Here is a 12,417-nt window from a genome sequence, read left to right on the forward strand (position 1 = left end):
CAAAATTTTGCATCCTTCGAAAACTTTCGCTCCTGATTTGCATAAAGTCAAAGCCCGATAAATATCTGATAGAATGATGGGGACAAGGGTGTGATTTTCTTTAGTGGTGAGGATTTGCACAACTTTTGCGGTGCGAATATCAATTGTTCGCTCTTTATTTGGGAAGACCATGACTCCTAGAAAAGCCACCATGAAAGCAAATCGACGGTGTATCTGCCAAGTGTCTTTGTTTTGCTTATTAGTAAGGCCTTTCTCATGAATTTCGAACCCATCTGACTTTCCAAACCTGGAATACAAAAAATTGAAGGAACAACATCCATTGATGACATTGCTTTTCCTGATTTGACTGCTGATGTTCAGAAGACCGAAGAATCGATGTATTGAAGGAGCCTTTGTGAATATCAAGCTTTGATTTCTTAAACTTCCGTCAAAACCAACATATCCAGCTATCTCCTCTAATGTAGGAGTAAGCTCGAAGTCAGAGAAACGAAAAACATTGTGAACAGGATCCCAGAAAGTTACTAATGCCGTAATCAGATCATCCCGAGGCTCAACTTTCATAATGTCCGTGAGATTTCCCAAATGCTTGACGACCTATTTTTGACCGTCTTCGCCTAAATCATACCACCACATTTGAAGCTGACATAGAAATTCCTCCGTACTTGTGGATGAGGGTCTTTGTGTAGTGCTCATTTTGTATCTGAAAGTTAATTTTAATAAAGTCAAAATTTATTTTGGAAAAATTTATGCTAAAATCATTTTCGAAATTTTTCTTTTATTTATTGAATATCTTTATTTCAAAAATTTAAAACTATATTTTTTCGAAATTTTTAAAGCGACCCATTTTATTCCTTTCTTCTTACCAAGATTTTATTTAAGCTGGTCAACAAGCATGTTCGAGGCGAATGAATGCACAAATAACAAGTAAGATGCATCATGATGGTCTTTTAATTTTGGGTTCACCTGTCCTAGACAGACCCAACCCCTGTGTTGAGTCTCCAAGGCCAAATGCATATGATGCAAATATTCGTTCCTACTAGGGATCCGGTACATGGCTAAGTTATTCTAAGTGTAAAACCTTAGGTTTATTGTTCTAAACCTGGCTTACCCAAACGGACAGTTTGAGCCGAAGTGGGGGCAACGTACCGGGAGCACGAAAGTCTGCCCGGCCTAGTTACTTGTCCCAACTCCGTCTTATTTGGTATGACTCTAACAGAAAGGTGGGTCACGCGCACGTGTACACCATAAATTCAGAAGACTCAGAGAGAAGGGGGTTTTCGTAGCAGTTGTATATATATTCATAATTCAAATAATATTAAAGCGGTAAACAGCAACATTTAGCATATTAGCATATAAACAGTTGAAAATCTCATAGTAAATAAAGCCAATTAACACAGATATTTTAAGCTCGAATTCTTTAAACCCTGAACCAGTGGTTCTGGGTTACAGTTCACTTTTGTCCCCAGCAGAGTCGCCAGAACTGTCACACCTCCTTTTCGCCGCGCCCGCGGGGCGCGTGGGGAGTTTTCTCCAATTGAAGGACAGTCGAAACGGGATTTATTTAATTATTTCAGAGTCGCCACCTGGGAATTTTAAGGCGTCCCAAGTCACCAATTTTAATCCCTGAATCGAGGAGAATATGACTCTGTTTATTATTCTGCGAACCAGAAATCCTGAGTAAGGAATTTTGTTAATCCGGAAGAAGGTGTTAGGCATTTCCGAATTCCGTGGTTCTAGCACGGTCGCTTAACTGTTTTTATTATTGGCTTAATTATCTTGATTTTAAATATGTTGATGTTATCTGATTTTACTACCGCTTATACTTATTGTGATTGAGAACCCTTCTTTGAATCGAATTACGCGTACGTATATTCGTGTTATAAATTAAAAAGATGCGGAATTGTGTCACGCGCACGTGTACACAATAACTTTTGACAATATATTTATTAAGCACATTTTTTCGAGATTGTGTTGAATCAAGAATAATTAATTTTCTTGAATAGTGAACCGTACATATCGGATTTTTATGAAATTGATTTAACGCCTTTGGAAAAATCCTTTTATTAAATATTCGCTCGAAATTGCGCGTACGCATAATCCGAAATTTTGCTTTTAAAAGTATAATCAGGGTACGCGAACGTATCCCTAATTGCGCAACATATTTGTAATGATATTATGGAATTTCCACAAAAAATGTTTGTTATATCACGAGAAATCTCGTTTTAAGATATTCTTTAATTTTTGGAAAATAATCCACAATTTATTAAATGTTGACCATTGATTATAATTTCCGAATATAAATTATATTCATTCCAATTATTCAAATTCAAAGGACAGAATAAAAATATGATTAATAATATCTTTAAATATGACATATATATATATATGATATATATATATATATATATGCCAAAGAATAAATTACATATGAAACTGAAAATGAATGATTCATAAAGGAAGGAAATATTTTCCAGGAATTTTCATGATTACTTAATGCAAATTCTATTTTTAATTACCATTGATTTAAAATGTTGCCATTTGTGTATATACAACTCAACTTATTCTCACATACTCGTTTTAATCTTAATAGATGAAATTAACTTACTTAGTTATGCCTATGATTGAGTTAGGATAGATATAGATATAATCAAACCAATTTGATTCTCAATCTATGTGAATTATTACTAACTATTAATTTTCACATTGTATAAGTTCCTAAGCCCTTTATTACTAAGAAAGAGAATAAGTCTTGTTGACTTAATAAAATGATATTGCATACAATATATTACTTACTATATTTGACATTTTTGAACATACGGATTATACTAACGCATCTTTCAACTATAAATTATGAACACAACCAATGTTATGCCAAAAGATGGCAATTTGCAGCTAATCATCATCTAGCTTTAAACAACAACTAATTAACTAACAAGATAAACTAATAGCATATTTTCTTTGATAATGCTATATTATGCTATACCTATCTAACAACACCATGAAGTGTAAATAAAAACCAACTTTCTGCCATGCTTCTTATTTACACAACTCATAGATAACTAAACTAATGAAATTTGACATGGATAACATTATTACAAAGTTTTATATGAATTTCAAAATAAGACAATTAACTTGTAGCCATCGAGTCGAACTCACTACTGGTTAACCAACATGAAACTAAAGCTGAAATTTTCAACTAAAGAACTCAAATGAGTAGATGATAGTATTACAATTCAAACTCTATTTATCTTTCATGTTGAATCTCTTTCCAACATAAAATTTAAAAGACATGTACCTGAAAATGAAGGTGGAAGGAGTAAATTTCAGCAGTAGCAGCAATAACAAAATCAGTAGAATATACCAATAACACAACAAGTCTGAACAAGACCCGTTGACCCAGATGAACAGTGACAGAGATTTAGGAAAAATTTCAGATTTGGACTGAACAACATTCACAGGCAAACAACAGATTCCAGAAAGAATGCATTTCAGATTTCATTTTTTCTTTCTATTTCGGATTGTGTGTGTGTGTGAATGTTCTCTTTTCTATTTTTCTTCCTGTTTTCTTCCTCACTTTCCTTTTAAACAAAATCTGAGTTCTTTTCTTTTCTTCAAAATCTCAATCCTAAAAATCTCTCCTAAAAATTCTCTAGGGTCTGTAAAAAAACTCTTCCTTTAAGGTCTGTCCAGCTCCTGTATTTATACAGGACTGGTTCTATACCAATTAGTATTGGAGGGACCCTTTATCCCATTAAAAATCAGAAAGTTTCCATTAAAAACTTCTTTTTCATACTTTATGTGATCCTAACATGATTTTCAGCAGCCTCATTATCCCTTGTTCCCCATTATTATCTTTAAATAATAGCCATTAACACTCCATTATCAGCCCACTATTATATCATATTACCCTTACTGTTTTATCCCAGAAATGCCCTGTAATTTTACTGTTATTACAGCCCCAAACCAAACTGCCTAAACCTTAACAAATTTATCTGAACTAACATGTTTAGCAGCAAATAACCAACCCCTGAATCAAACAAACCTTTTGTCTTTACAGATTATGCTAAACAAGGAGAGCTAAATTTAGATTGAACACTGAACTTGCATACAGACATATTAACAATACACACAACTCAACAGAACATTTCAAATGAAATTCAACAACTGAACAAAGAGCAACAAATGCAGGAGCATTGTCAGTTTTCTGACACTGCCCTAAACTTTAATGTTCAGAAATTATAACACTTATTTGATGAATTTTATTGAACTATGAACAAAGATGACTTAATTAATGAATATTAATCAAACTGATTATCAAATAAGAAACGACTAATTACAACAAAATAATCCACCCGAAATAGGTTGCTTCAGTCAACATTTTTAGAAACAAGATTAACAATATAACTAATCGACGAACTTAATCGAGTCGATTACACACATTGTAATTAGTCACAACCAACAGAAACCATTCACATTCGGATCAAGTAGATAGGTAGGAGACAGAAATGACAGAATTGATCAAAACAAATATGAAAAATTAAAAAGCTATTAAAACAGACAACAATACACGTAGAATAATACAAAAAAGAAATAGAAAATACCTCTGAATCTTCAATTAAACTCGAACTCAACTCGGCTTTCGGATTTTTTTTGTTTGAAATCAAACAGACCTTAGTCGAAGTATTTTCTACTGAAAATACTTTGACTAAGGTCGATTGAACTTCAATCTTTTACTTGAAATCGGAAAAATTCCAAGATTGGAAATTTTTAGGGTTTCAGGTTCTTGGATCTTAAATCCGAACATTTCTGGGCAGATTTGAAGGGAACCAAACATGATACAAGGGTGAGGGTAGCCTAGGGGTTATTTCGTGTTAGTTTGAAATGGATCTGAGTTTGTTCTTGTTTGGTCCGAATCTTCAAAAGAAGATTCGAGAAGTTCCGAACTGATTCGAACCAAACAAACGATAGATCCATACTTAGGGTGACTAGGGGAAGCTATGGTGTCGGTTTGGGACTGTTAGGTTTAGATCTGAACTTGGCTCGAATCTTCAAATGAAGATTCGAGAACCTTCAGGGAGATTCGAACCAAGCGGGTAACATATTCGGATAGAGGGTGTTCAGGGGGTTCTGGGGTGTCAAGATGGTGACCGGCGGCGTTGATGCCGCCGGGTTTCAGGCGGTGGAATCCTAGGGCGGCTAGGGTTATGAGTGGGGGTTTGGGACGATGATGAACAGTGTAGGAAGGGGGGTGTTTGGTTAAGGGCCGGGGTAAGGTTTGGGATTTATATAGGGGTGGGGTGGACTGGTATCGTCCGTTGGATCAAGTAGAATGGATGGCTGAGATCTACTCACTTAACCAAACGGTGTCGTTTGGTTTAAGTTAGGGGGACGGGTTGAACCGGGTATCGGATCGGGTAAGGGTCTTGGGTTAGGGTGATGAGATCTTGGCCGTTGGTTGTATTTAATCCAACGGCCCTTGATAAGAGGTGATCAAACGACGCCGTTTGGTCTTAACTCGGGACTGGACCGGACAGGCTGTTTGGATTGGGCTGACAGGGGGGTAAATTGATTTGGGCATGGATTTTAATCCAGGTCCAATCTTTACACTTGTATATTTTTATTTTATTTTTTCAATTATTTCATTTTTCTAATTTAAATTTCTAATTTTAACTATAAAACCATTTTAACTTCACAAAAATATATTAATTACTCTATAGCAATTATTTAACACATAGACAAAAACATCAATCACACAGTGAAACATTTAAAATAGAACCAATGCATATTTTTTGTGATTTTATTTAAATTATCTCTTAAATGCATAATTAAATCCTATATGCATGCAATATGTATTTTATTTTATTTTTTGATTTATTTTGACAAAAATAAACATTTACGGACATAACACAAACATTTAACACCACGCAAATTCAAAAATTACACAGTAAAAGAAATTTATTTTATTTTTTGATTTATTTTTGGAGTAGTTTTCGTTAAAGCAAAAATCACGTGCTCACACCCACAAGAAGATTATTTTGAAGAAGCAGATATAGTGAACCAATCTTGGCTTGAGGAACAAGCTCAACTGATAAAACCTCATGAGCTTCTCCGTGATGGTCTTTCAAATATGACAGAACAGCTGATAGACGAAAGAACTGAGCTCAGGCAAGAAATAGACCAATTTGGCTTAGACATGCATGACCTGCATGATCAATTGAATAAAAAAGTTGAGGCGTCTAATGTCCTACAACCAATCCTTGTGGATACTGTTGACACCCAATTTTGTCTCTCCTTACTTCAATTTATTCCCTGAAGTTATTGTTTTACTTAAAAGGGTAATAATAATTTATAGCATTCTTGTGTATTATTACTTCTATCTTTGCACCATACGATGGAGTTTTCATTATATATTTTACAATTTTCAGTTTTAAAGTACTATAATTTATTGTTAGCGTATTCTATAAAGTAGTAAGTGTTCAACGTTTTAATTCTCACTTCTTGCATTTAGTAATTAATATTTTACTAGTACTATTATTATAATTATGTGGAATTTATTAAAATAGAAACCGAAAAGGAATGCCATGTATTTTTAGCCGCCCAAATCACTCTCACATTGCTCTACGCATGAGATTTTTCCAAACAACTCATTAGCCCTTTACTTTATTTTTTAAATTTTGAAGCTTCTGCCAAGAGTCAATTCCAAATTAAGCCTCATAATATCTTCCTAAAAATTTATTATTATTTTCCATAAATTGACCCCATCCCACTTATATCTCTCCTCTTCTATCTCTCATTCAATTCTTCTTTTTCTTATATACAATGCTCTATTTGGTTACAAATCTTTTGTCCAAAATTATGGTGATACATAGGGGATCCTTACCAAATTTATGCCCATCTCACAACGGCTAATTTTTTTTTTCTCTCCACAAAATCCATCTTTTCCATGAACTCTGAACGACTTTTTTCTCCCCATCTCTATATATTCCTCTTTTTTCATTTCATGAGGGGGACTTCATTCTCTACCTCCATCTCCAAACATATGTCTGAAAGAGTTATTGCAACTTTTTAAATTTTATTTGTTCGAAAAAAAAAACCGCCTGGATTCGGTATCCCGGTTTTCACGTCATCTATTTACTCTTACGACCTGGGTTTAAAACCATGCATTTAAAGCTCGACAACCAATGATTGAATGCTACGGTCTTCCATTATAATCGTTTTAAAATTATTTGTAAGTAGAGCTTATATACCCTTTATGATTTAATTTAGTAGAATGCCATTATTACTTAGCTTATGTGTTTCATTTTGTGTTCTATGATAAAGTTTTAGCTTTTAGCAATCTGTTTATATATAGATAAACTTAGTTAGCATTTTGTCTTATGGAATTTTCATTCCTAAATGTTGGTCTGCGTAAACCCTCCTTCTTCTTCTTCTTTTTTTTAAAAATAAAGTTCCAGCCATGCTTTGTTTTTATAACTTGAAGTTCAAGTTTTATTTGTTTATAAAATCACGCTACTACATGATATGCAGTAGTTAAAATATTATAGATTTCTTTCACGCTCACTTGTATATCTATTTGCACCAAATAAATGTTTTGATTAATTTCTTCCATTATATTTACTTGTATGATGGTTTAATTTGTGTCTCATGTCGCTCCATATATGATGTTGTCTGTGTGTATCCTCTCCAAGCTAATTCATGGCATGTGGGAGGTCAAGAACTATGAGGTCAAGTCTCTAATATATAATCCTTTTTTTAAAAAATGACTAAGCCAGTTTTTTTGAAACGTCTTACTATTGAATTGTCTTCTCTTTTTTATCATGCAAATGTTTGCTTATTATGTGAATTCTTTGTAATATTTGTTAAGTGCCAGCATGTCTTTATCTCTTATTTATGTATTTATCTTGATATACTTGTTGTCGACTGACTAGTCAAATTATGTGATTTTCCTGCTTATGTGTTAGTTAAATTTTGGCCTCATAATAAAGTCGCCACCAAGGTTAACGACATGTGATTAACAATTGTCACAACGTCATGCCTTCAAGGTGGCGCACATTTTTACTAACATTTTTTTTATGTTCGAGCTATGGTTTGCTATGGAAATTCATCTTCATAAATCTCGTCATGTGGGAGAAGAAGTCTACTAGCTTCGTATTTCCTCTTCTTTGATGCACATGAAACTCAGGTACACAATACAGTATTGTTATTGGAGTTTAAGGTTAGTTCTTCTCACAGTTTCATATTTACTTGTGTGCTTATCTACTACTTGCTTGCGTGCTTTGTTACTCATCTTACCTCCCCAGGAATTTGCACCTCAATATTTAATTAGCTTTCTTCTGTGATTTTGATTAAAATATAGGACTTTGCATCTATTTTTGAAGCTTCAAAATGCCTCATAAGTCTCTAGCTAGAGAGCCTAAAAAATCGAATAAATAAAATACTTGCATATGTACTTTACGTGGCTTCTTCGTATTCTTAAGAACTTTCATTGCCCAGTAACTCTATATTTTATGCCTCGAAGTAATGGGTATTTGTTAGCTACCTATTTGCTGTTTTTTTTTTCCACCTTCTTGTGCAACATCACATGTTTCTCTTCGAGTATTTCCTTTGCTTGTGAATTATTTGTTGCTATGAATAAATGGTGAAAGCCTCACGAGCTGCTGATATTGAAAAGAGATAAAGATTATCTTGTTCAAGATGCATCCTGCATCTGGCTTCATCTTTGATGTATATAAGACTCGCAAATAAGTAGTGAAAATCTATTTTGGTCGTCGACGGAAGGTTAGTTATTTAGTTTTGCTCATTTATATTCCTATAGTTGCTTATGTGCGATCACTTCTTTTATTTTGTGTATGTTACTGGACTATCTCATATTTTTGGGGGAAAAAAAAGTGGAATTGCATTACTATTTTTCTAATGAATTTTGGTTAGAATATTGAGATTTTAGATTTCAATTGCCTTAAAAATTAGCAATCTAGCCTATCATTAATAATTTCGTACTTTTTTTTTGCTTAATAAAACAAATAATCCCACATAGTTTAAAATTCGGCCGGGCACCATATTTGTGGACCTCGAAGAGTGCCTAACATCTTCTCTTTGAGGTAATTTGAGCCCTTACCCGATCTTTGGTGGCACAGAGTAGTTAAATCAGAGTCATTTGCAAATAGGTGCCCTAACGCACCTTAAAATCATTAGGTGACGACTCTTCTCTTTTAGTACCCATTTAAAAGAGTTGTCACACGTCGAAGCCCGCTTTCGCGAGAAAACGGGGCGCGACAGATACTGGCCAGCTTGAGGAGCGGAAAGAGGAATTCCAGCTATTCGACCAAAATATTATTAATGATGCCAAGGTTGACGAAGTGCTAAAAATTGAGGATGTCAAAAATGATGCAATTTTGGAGTTGGAGCGTATTGGACCTCATTCTAAACATTTTTCAACATTGTGTTTGGTTGGTGACATGGGAATTGATCCAGCCGAGCATATGAAGGAGTCAATGGATGAGGAACAAAGTGTTTATATTCTGAAATTTGTGATGTCAAGGAGACAAAACGACATCCCCCACTTAAAGGCCAAGAAGTGCAAGATGTGATACTTATTGATTGGTTCATTTATTTTTATACAACCGCCCCAAGAACGTGACAGAAAAATTGATACAAAATTGGGGGTGCAATTCATATCTTCAAAGTGGAAGGAAAAGTAGTGAAAGTGATAGCGTCGTGCCGCGATGTTAAATCAAGCGCTTGTTGGGTGGCAACCCAGCCTGTATTTTAAATTTTTTTATTTTTTTATATAGTGTCAAGTTTCGTGTGGTTTTTGTTTTGCAGAATAGGGGAAGTCTGAGTACCCGAAGTTGAAGCTGAGGAGCATGTTTGAGCTTAAGTGTGAGGTCGTCCCGACCCTTCAGATTGAGGATCATGTCCGAGCTAGGCCCGAGAGGGTCTCAGGGAATATTTCTCACCTTTGTTGTATTATTTTTCTCTATGATCATGCATCGAGAACTATACATAAAATAAGTGTGGGGTGGGGAAACTACTTTCTGAAGTGTAATTGTTTAAAACTATATTTTTTTTTAGTTTTTCTTTTAGAACTCGTAGTAGACATAGTTTAGTTAAAAAAAACAAAAATTGAAAAAAAAAGTTTAGAAAAAGTTCAAGTTTTCCCCGACGATGGATCTTGACAATTTTCTCGAGGGATAAAGTCCGATTAAAAACACCAAAAAGATTTTTTTTAAAGATAGTTAGGTAGTATCCCTTGGTTTTCCTTTGGGCGCCGATTCTTTTCCAAGGGTGTAGCTCGAACCGGGTACTTTATTTTTATATTTTTTTAGGAGTAATTCAGGAAGAAACTGAGTCGCTCTGAGAGACTCATTGACATGGTTGATATTGGCACATTAGGCTATGACATACATGCTATCTTTCCGTATAGTTGGTTTGAACTGTGAAGCCTAAGTAAAGTAAATAACCTATTTTGTGACGCCTTTTCTCAGTTGTTTGACTTGTTTGTCACATAGTGCAATATTGCTTAATTTTCTCAATTATGTGTGCTTGCTTGACATGAGATTTGAACAGAACCGTCTTGATTGACTCGTGTGCAATGTGTGTGTGAGAATTTGTGATTTTCTGTGCTATCCTATGTAGTCTAGAACTTGTTCCGTGTGTTGATTGAAGCAAAATTGTAAGTTGTGCTAATCTGAGAGATGACATAAGCATTTTCTTGCTTGATCACGGATGTGCTTGTCACATAGAAATAAAATTTTCCGTTGCTAGCCCCTTTGAGCCTATAGACCTTTTCTTTGGCACCCACATTACAAGCCATACCCTTATTTTGTTCTTAATTTGATATTGATTGAACCTTTACCTCTTAAGGCACTTAGTCGCTAAAAGAAGTAAGATGAGATATCGGGGAGTAGTTTTCGAGTGAAACCATGGAAGGGCTCGTTGGTGCACTAAGGTTGAAATTAAAAGTCACTAGCCGATGAACTTTAATGTATGGAGTGTGTGAAGAAAAGAAAAAAAGGAGAGAAAGGAAAAGAAAAATTGCAAGAAAAGAGAAAAAAATATGATAGTTCAAATAATGGGGAAAATACACACCTCCAATTCTTATTGATTTGTGCTAGTGAAAATATAGTAGTGCTTAATTGAAAAGAGGGTTATGTTGCATATGGTTTGGGGCAAGTGAATTGGTTGAGAATATTATGTGCTTGAATTGTGAATGTAGTGTATTAAAGTGCTTAGGAGGGTTAGCCACTATTTCTAAATGTATCATACCTATCCCTTGGCCTACATTACAACCTTAAAGTCCTAATTGATCCTAGATTTGGCTAGCTTAAATTAGTAGAGATATACACTACGAGCAAGCTTATGGTACGATCACGGGATGCATATGAATTCTTTGTGAGAGTGAGCGAATTTTGTTCAATTGTGTGATGTCCTTAATCTATATTCAAAAGTATATTTGAATGTGTGGACTAATCTATCTTCACTCTTTGTTTGTTGGGGAGGGCACATGATCTCATGAATAATTGGTAATGTTGTAAACTTTCTTATTGGGTGAGTACATGAATTGTAGGTGCTTAGTGGTTACAAGTTGGCTTTTGAGGTTGGGTGGTGACAAATAGGTTGTTGGAATTGATTGAATTGAAATGTTATACTTGGGCATGTTTAAACGAGAAGAATGTGAAATTTTGTGTGTTCATGCTTGTGTGCCGGTATTGATAATAGTCAAGGGTATAGTGTGTGGTTAAAAGTTAAGGTGCTCCTCTATAATTGTGACTTGTACGTAGTTGGGGGTTTATTTGATAGTCCCATTGCTCGAGGACGAGCAAGAGTTTAAGTGTGGGGTGTTGATGTTTAGCTTAAAGTATATATATTTGTATGTATATCGCCTCATATTTTACTTTTATTTCATTGATTTAGGATGCAAAATGTGTTGATTTATGTTAATTTGATGTATTTTTATGTGTAGGAATGATTCGGGGGCAATTGGGGGCGATATGTGCGAAATTAGAGCCAAAACGGACGAAAACAGGGAAAGGGCATATTTCAGCGCCACAGGTGGCGCCCAGCCCTACCTGTGGCATCAGAAATAGAAGCTAAAATATTGGAGCGCCATGGAGGGCGCCAGTGATGTGAATCCTGTCCAATTTTGCCTGGGAGAAGGTTATTTCGGTCCTAGACCTACCCAACACGTATAAAAGCAAGACTAAACTTATTTGTCAGGGGAAGGATGCCACTTTTGGAGGATATCTAACACACTTAAGGAGAATTCACGTTGAAGAACACACACCACGCTTCGAGGAGACTTCTAACTAGTTTTTCTTCTCTTCTCTTCCTTTAATTTCATAGTTTATTAGTTCTAGAGTTTTGGGGTGCTACATGAACGTTGTAGTTTGAAGCTTGAATTGTTCTTATTATTTTATC

The sequence above is a fragment of the Nicotiana sylvestris genome, chromosome 9 (genome assembly GCF_000393655.2).
Source record: "Nicotiana sylvestris chromosome 9, ASM39365v2, whole genome shotgun sequence".
NCBI lineage: Eukaryota > Viridiplantae > Streptophyta > Magnoliopsida > Solanales > Solanaceae > Nicotiana > Nicotiana sylvestris.